Source organism: Mytilus galloprovincialis, chromosome 1 (genome assembly GCF_965363235.1).
Source record: "Mytilus galloprovincialis chromosome 1, xbMytGall1.hap1.1, whole genome shotgun sequence".
In the NCBI taxonomy this organism is placed as follows: Eukaryota; Metazoa; Mollusca; class Bivalvia; order Mytilida; family Mytilidae; genus Mytilus; species Mytilus galloprovincialis.
Window position 1 is genome coordinate 22,531,827 of NC_134838.1, and position 7,079 is coordinate 22,538,905.

Genomic DNA, 7,079 nt, shown 5'->3' on the forward strand with positions numbered 1-7,079 from the left:
ACAGCACAACATAAAAATACCAACCCTCCTCTAACATGAGACAGAGTTGTAAGAGCACAACATAAAAAAAACCAACCCTCCTCTAACTTGAGACCGTGGTGTAACAGCACAGCATAAAACAACCCTCCTCTAACTTGAGACAGTGATGTAACAGCACAACATAAAACAACCCTCCTCTAACTTGAGACAGTGGTGTAACAGCACAACATAAAACAAACTATCCAAATTTAGAAAAAAACTGGACTAATCAGAAAGACAATAAGCACACATACTGACAAAAACCAACAAAAAACACAAACAAGGCACCTATCTGAGATTACTCTCAAATACTGAAAGCTTTTTTCAAGCCAATTTCAACTAATAAATAAACCATGTTCTCGCAGTATTAAATATGAATCCCTATAAATCAAATGGATTTAGTGTAAACACGTTTATATATAAACAGTTACGAGAAAACCACGACCTTCTGCAATGCCTATAGTACCGACAGAGCATAGCAACAAATGGGTTCAAATTTTACAGTAATACATAATTTGTAATTGTTTTATTCATAAAAAAAACCTCAATGTTAGAACCGATCAAGACCATATTCAAATTTCTTACTATTATTAAATTGATAACCTTCCAAACCGAATATTTTTTATCTATGAAATAATTTAGTCAAGTTTTTAGGTAAGTTGTACGGACGTGTTAGATACTAGCATGTAATTGAAAACAACAACATTGATCAAAACAAGAAGTGTAGATAAATGTGCTCCTCAATCTAGACAATTAAAAAAAGGAAACAGTTTATAGTCCAATAGTATGAACAGCTAGTATTGCACATGCAGGGGTTTATCAAGAGCCCTTTTCGTACGTTTCAGTTTAGAACTGACTGAGTTATAACCTTTTTAAACGTTTAGTGATGTTTTGTCATTGTCATTATTTTTTTATATTGAACTTTAATTATTCTATTGAAATTATTATTCATAATTTCTGTCGCTAAATAGGATAATGATAATTTTACCTTTTCGCTAAAAGGGGGATTAAAATGGGCATCGATCATTGATCTTTACGCTAAAATGGGTTAAAAAAAAAAAGCGCTATAATGTGTTATACTTCGGCGCTAAAACATCCGATTTTTTTCTCGCTAGATGTCCTGTCGATAAGCTAAAATGTTTTCATCCGCCTCAACATATAATCCCATAGACATACCAATAGTAATTTGTCAGTAAATGTCGGATCAATCTTTTTAATTTTAGTATGTACATTATTTTTAATCTACGTGAATGTTTAGGTAAACCTTAGTATTGGTGTAATCTTCTGTTTACAGCGTCTTAAGGATACTCCAGTTTTACCAAAATGTAGAGATGATGTGCATACCGCTACTGGTTTCATGATAATTGAGACAAACAAGTCAGAAAAGTTCCTGCTTGCAAATGATCGCGAGAAAGTTATACTTCTTTTTTTCACACCTCGGCGCAAATGAAATGCAGATCGGCACAAATGTAAAACGCCGGAATACTTTATTATCCTGTTGAAGAAATTAGAGTCAAATGGTAGTATGACCATCTTCCAACGAAGCGTGTTTATGGTATCCATACCTTTGTAATCCATAACCACTCGGCGTAATTTTACATATAATTTATGAAAATTTGGAAGCGAATAATTCCAAAGGAAATATTTCATTGTGTCACAAAGTGACATTTTTTTTATTATAAATATACACAGTGCAGATTACAGTAATTCATGAACCTTATACCCTTACATCCAATTACAGCGCTCCCAAGATGACTTTCTTCACCTGCCTTGGCTACTCGAAAGGCCAACCTAAACCCATGAAAATGAAGTGCTTGTTTTTCCCTGTAAAGACTTTCTCTTTTTTTTTAGATTTTGAATCATATTGATACATTTAATTGCATTCGTATTTTTTGCTTCTGTCTGTATTGACATCATCTTTTTAGTTAGTAACTAAAACTGTATGCTGTACAATAGTTTGTAAATAATGATGAATTGAATCATTTGAAATCGTAGTGCATTAAGTTCATTAGGATGCTTTACATATTTAAATGCACTTTTTATATTTAACGCTTTGATCAGCATTCGAAGGATGTTGCTTTAGTAATCCGATAAAAGAAGAGACATATATAGCCGGTTCAATATTCGGTTGAGAGAGATCATTTGTTTCTAGACGATTATAAATTTCCGGATTAGGATTTTTTTAAATCACATATTATATGACGCGTTTCCGAGTTTGTATTTATGCAAACATCCTACGTGTATTTTTCAATCTGTATCCCTTCTTAAAGTAACAGATCACTTTTGAAAAATAATGACAAGTCAGATGTTCATGGTAAGTAAAGTACTATCACTTTTCTCTTAGAGTGTTGAGTTTTTTGTTCATGTTTTTCCAATGTTGTAGGACATTCCGACACCAAAGAAATTCTTCCTAATATCATGATTTTTATAGACTAAGTGTATCTGATGTTTGTTACCCTTTTTTAATTAATTATGTGTGTTGCTCACAAGTTCTCATAGTTTTGTTGCCTGCTGCTGGTCTTGTCGTATTTTTGCAATGGTTTTCTTTTTCTTTCTTTTTTTCGCGATTAATGGCATTTGATTGCCTTCTTATGATCTTCTTTTTTAAGCCTTAAGATTTAAAAATTCAAAATAACTAGATGTTCTAGCTGTATTAAATTGTGAGACTAAAGAGCATATGTTGCTGGTATTAACATTCAATTTGCAACGTCAATCAAGGAATCAAGGCGTTTATTATTTTTATAGTCCTGCAAAAGCAGACACCTGAAGATTTTATCTATGTTTGAACGTGTTTATGTTATTGGTATTATGAATATTCGTCATATTTAATTAAACTAAACCTAAACAGACACACTAACATAATTCACATAAACAAGGGTCTTGAATTTGTGTTTTTTTTTTCTGGTTTTATTTGTTTATAAATTATTGCATGTTTTTTTATTATTTAAATACCGTGTAAATCATAAGGCAAGAACTATTCACAAGTTAATAAAAGATTTAGCAACTACTACATTGAAAACCGAGAGGAAACAGGTGACATTTTCTGTTCCAACAGTATCAATCTATTTTCATCATGTTTCTATTTCTTTTCCAGATGATATTCGTTTATTAAAGTGAAGAAGGTATAATTCTACATTATTTTAAAAGCTACTTAGGATTACAAACTGTGTATATATCCGTGACGTACTAAAATTTACTGTAGAAATCTCAGTGGCAGAAATTAAAGATAATTATGAAAAGATCAGACTTCAAACATTTTACAATAGGCATCATCGCTTTTTTGGTTGTATGCTTAGTATTCAGACATTACCTATTCGATAATAAAACGTATAGAAAGCGGCCACTACTACACAGCGACAGCAATATAGCTTTGGTACTAGAAGCAGCATTACAGATAAAAGATCGACCTGTCATGATAACAATAGTAAATGATGGATACATCAACTTAGTTAAAAGCTGGATATGCAATACGAAACACATGGGATTTCATCAGCAGGTAACTGTTATTATGTAGTCTATTTACAGCTGAATGCATTGTGTGCGTAGATAAAAGTAATATCTTTGGCTAGCTTGCTTGCTAGCTGAACCGTGAGGTTATAATTAGGTTAGATAAACTACCCTTCTTTAAGAGTAGACTAATCTGACTGATAACCAATCTGTCTGTAGGACTATGCTACTGCGAAAGGAGGGTAGTATACCCTTCCTAAAAATGACTTCACGGTTCAGCTAGCAAACAAGCTTACCAAGAATACTACTTTACCTACATTCGTAATGTAATCGGCTGTAATGTTATTTTATAGTCTGTTTTATGTTATTTTATAGTCAAGTTAATGTTATTTTATAGTTTATTTTATATCCCCATTCAATTCAATTTTATAGTCTGTTTAAGGTCATTTTATAGTTTGTTTAATGTTATTCTATAGTCTGTTAAATGTTACTTTAAAAAAAAAATGGGTTGATTTTAATGAGAGATTGAAATATTGTACGGACAAATGTCTATTGTTGATTTCCTTTTAGATGTCTTATGGTTTTATTTGTCGTTTGCTGATTGCCATTCTGACGTCACGATTACCGATGTCTTTTGTTATCCATTTTGCATGATGGCCTGTCGTCAATAGTTAATAGTAAATGATGAATATATCAAATTAGTCAAAAGCTGGATATAAAATACGAAACTCATACGATTGCATATACACTTCAATAGAACAGAAAAATAAAATGTTCATTTTTTTTTTATTGGTCTTTTTTATTATTGATAATCAGTTTTTCCGAAAGCTTCAAAGCTGTGATTGGTCACTGAGCTCATTGGATACAACTTTGAATGTAAGCTACCTACTTAGTAATCTAGGAGTAATCAAAATTACTATATTTCCCTTATCTAATTGCTTGTGTTACTTGACGTACGATATATAAAATTAAAACAACTTTATAAGCTGTGGCCTAGATGCTTTTTATTTGAAGTTTTCGCACACTGTAACCTCGAACACCAAACTCTAACCATACATGAATAAATCTTTCTGTTGACTCTTATCTCAAGCAAAATTCAAAATCTAGTCTGCATTCCAGTATCTAACAATAGTGTACCTCGGAACATTAAAGTAATGATTTCTGGTGTACACTATGATATCCTCAGAAGCTAACTGTTTGACAGGGAACTGTAAGTATAACTATAGGTCTATTTCGTTGACTGTTCTGTGAACCTTTGATTAGACGAAAACATTATTGTCCAAATCAGGACGGTCTCAATATTTCCATGCACTTGTTTCTAACAAACGTTTAAAAAACCGAAAGTGAACTTTCAATGTCATGTTTTTTCTCTTACTGTTTATGACGTCTTTACACTAAATCCATTGGATATTGGATGTGTACTGATTGATGATTTAGTCTTAGATGCATGATTTGTTTATTAGTTGTTAGTGGCTTTGATTGACTAGCTGTCAGTAACTCTGAGTACTCTCAGATCGGTACTTAGTGTCTTTTTGTTGTTGCGACATACAAGTACCCGGCCATGTCCTCTGTGTGTTTGTTATATGTATTTCTATTTGTATCCATCTCATAAGTTAAGCATTTTTCAACTGATAGTTCGTTCTTATGTTGTACTGTTACACCACTGTTCTATGTTACTTTTTTATTTACATTTGTTATTTCGGGACCTTTTATAGCTGACGTCATGGGCTTTGATCATTGTTGAAGGCCGTACGGTGACCTATAGTTGTTAATTATTATCAAAAACTTATTTATGTACAATGTATATTTACAGGTCATTATAATAGTGACAAGTCCTCAAGGAATTGACGAGATAAAGAAAATATCACCAGATGTCACTGTCGTCGCTTTGGATGTTGATCAATCAATGAATGGACACCAAGAATATAGCCATGTTGGATATCTCAAAATTATGGTACTCAGAACTCAGATACAACTCGCCTTACTTCACAATGATATTGAAGTATATTCTTTTGAATGTGACTCCGTATTTTTTGCAAACCCGTTGCCTAAGCTCAGAGCACATTCTGGTGAGCATGATATTGTATTTATCAGTAACTACCAGCGACCTAAATCAATCAATGGTGGATTTCTGTATCTTTTCCCAACCCCGGCAGCAAAGGCTACATTTGAACAGCTGAACAGAATGATGCTTAAACTATTTTCAAACATTAGAAATCAACCATCAGACAAACTGATACCAACGCATGAAAATGATCAGGTTTACCTGTCGACTCTAGTTGCAGAGAAATATGCAGGTCTTAAATCTACCATTTTGCCCTTTTCCATATTTTCAGACGGGAAATGGTACGACATTTCTGAAGAGGATCGAAAACTAACTTATCCATTTTTAATACATAATAATTGGATAAAAGGTAATATAGCAAAGGAAGGAAGGGCTAAAAAGTGGAAACATTGGTTTTTAAAAGATGATGGTTCATGTGATTTCAATTGGGCAAAGGAAGTTACTAAAACAATAATTTACTAGATTGTATCATTTTATTCACAAACGCCATTCATGACATCATGTGTATTACGATTTTTTACAGTATGTTTACAAGAATGTAAATAAAAGTTTTCTAACTAACTGTGTCTTTGAGGTAAACTGAATTTTCAGTGTGTGTTGGGGGTGGGGTGTGTCACATAGTCCAAACTTAATTTATAACGTTTATATTAGGTAAACAATTGTGTAATAATGTCCTAACAATTTTCATGCAAATTTCGTTTCAATGCCATTTCTACCACCAGGCACACTGTCTGATAAGTTAATGCTTTTCAACCTATTTCCATAGATTGTTTTTATGTTGTGCTGTTACACCCTGTCTCAGGGTAGGGGAAGGGTTGAGCGCTCACAAAATATATTTTACCGAGCATTATTCTTTGTGTGCCTGTCCCAAGTCTGGAGCCTGTAGTTCAGTGGTTGTCTTCGGTTCATGTCTGTCCTATTTGGGTTTCGTAATTTGATTTAACTTTAGTTATAAATAAGGACGTTAGTATTTCTCAGTTGAATTGTTTCATATTTTTCATGTCGCGGCCTTTTATAGCCGACTATATGGGGTTTCCTCGTTGTCGTACGGTTACCTATAATGGCGTACATCCCCTTCATTTGTTGGTGGATAGTTGTCTCATTGGCAATCATACGTACCACATCTCCTTATTTGTATATAGATTGCCTACCTTGTATTTGGCAGTTGTTGATTTTCAATGCTCTTGAACTTCGTATTTGATTTTACCTTCACACTGTTATGATTCGAGTGCACACCAAATTATAAACCTGGTATCTTTGATGATTTTTTTCTTGAGTCATGTTTGGTGTGTAGAATCCCTGTAAGGTGTACATGTTCGTTTGATCGTTATAGTTTATCTGTGTAACATATTGAACTTGCATGCATAGTGTTACAATTGTAGTCAAAATCCCGTTCTCGATTGTGACCTTTCTTAAAGTATACTTATAATGAGCCAAAAAAACCTAGGTGGCATGGGCGGAACCAGATGAGAAATAATCCTGATAACTAGTACCTTCTCGGAGCACCTGAGATAACTACCTATTTATGATGGGTAATGATCAGTCTGTA

At 33.2% G+C, this 7,079-nt stretch overlaps 1 long non-coding RNA gene across 2 annotated transcripts; it reads left to right on the top strand.

The window, feature by feature from the left end:
• The first annotated feature begins 2,228 nt into the window (after nucleotides 1-2,228).
• Nucleotides 2,229-6,091, top strand: LOC143069383 (uncharacterized). Of its 2 annotated transcripts, none has more exons than XR_012976380.1 (3): nucleotides 2,229-2,332; nucleotides 3,113-3,514; nucleotides 5,279-6,091. It is a non-coding gene; the product is annotated as an uncharacterized LOC143069383 (long non-coding RNA). The 2 variants fall into 2 exon arrangements; XR_012976381.1 differs by lacking the exon at nucleotides 2,229-2,332 and adding an exon at nucleotides 2,439-2,456.
• The last annotated feature ends 988 nt before the right edge of the window (nucleotides 6,092-7,079 follow it).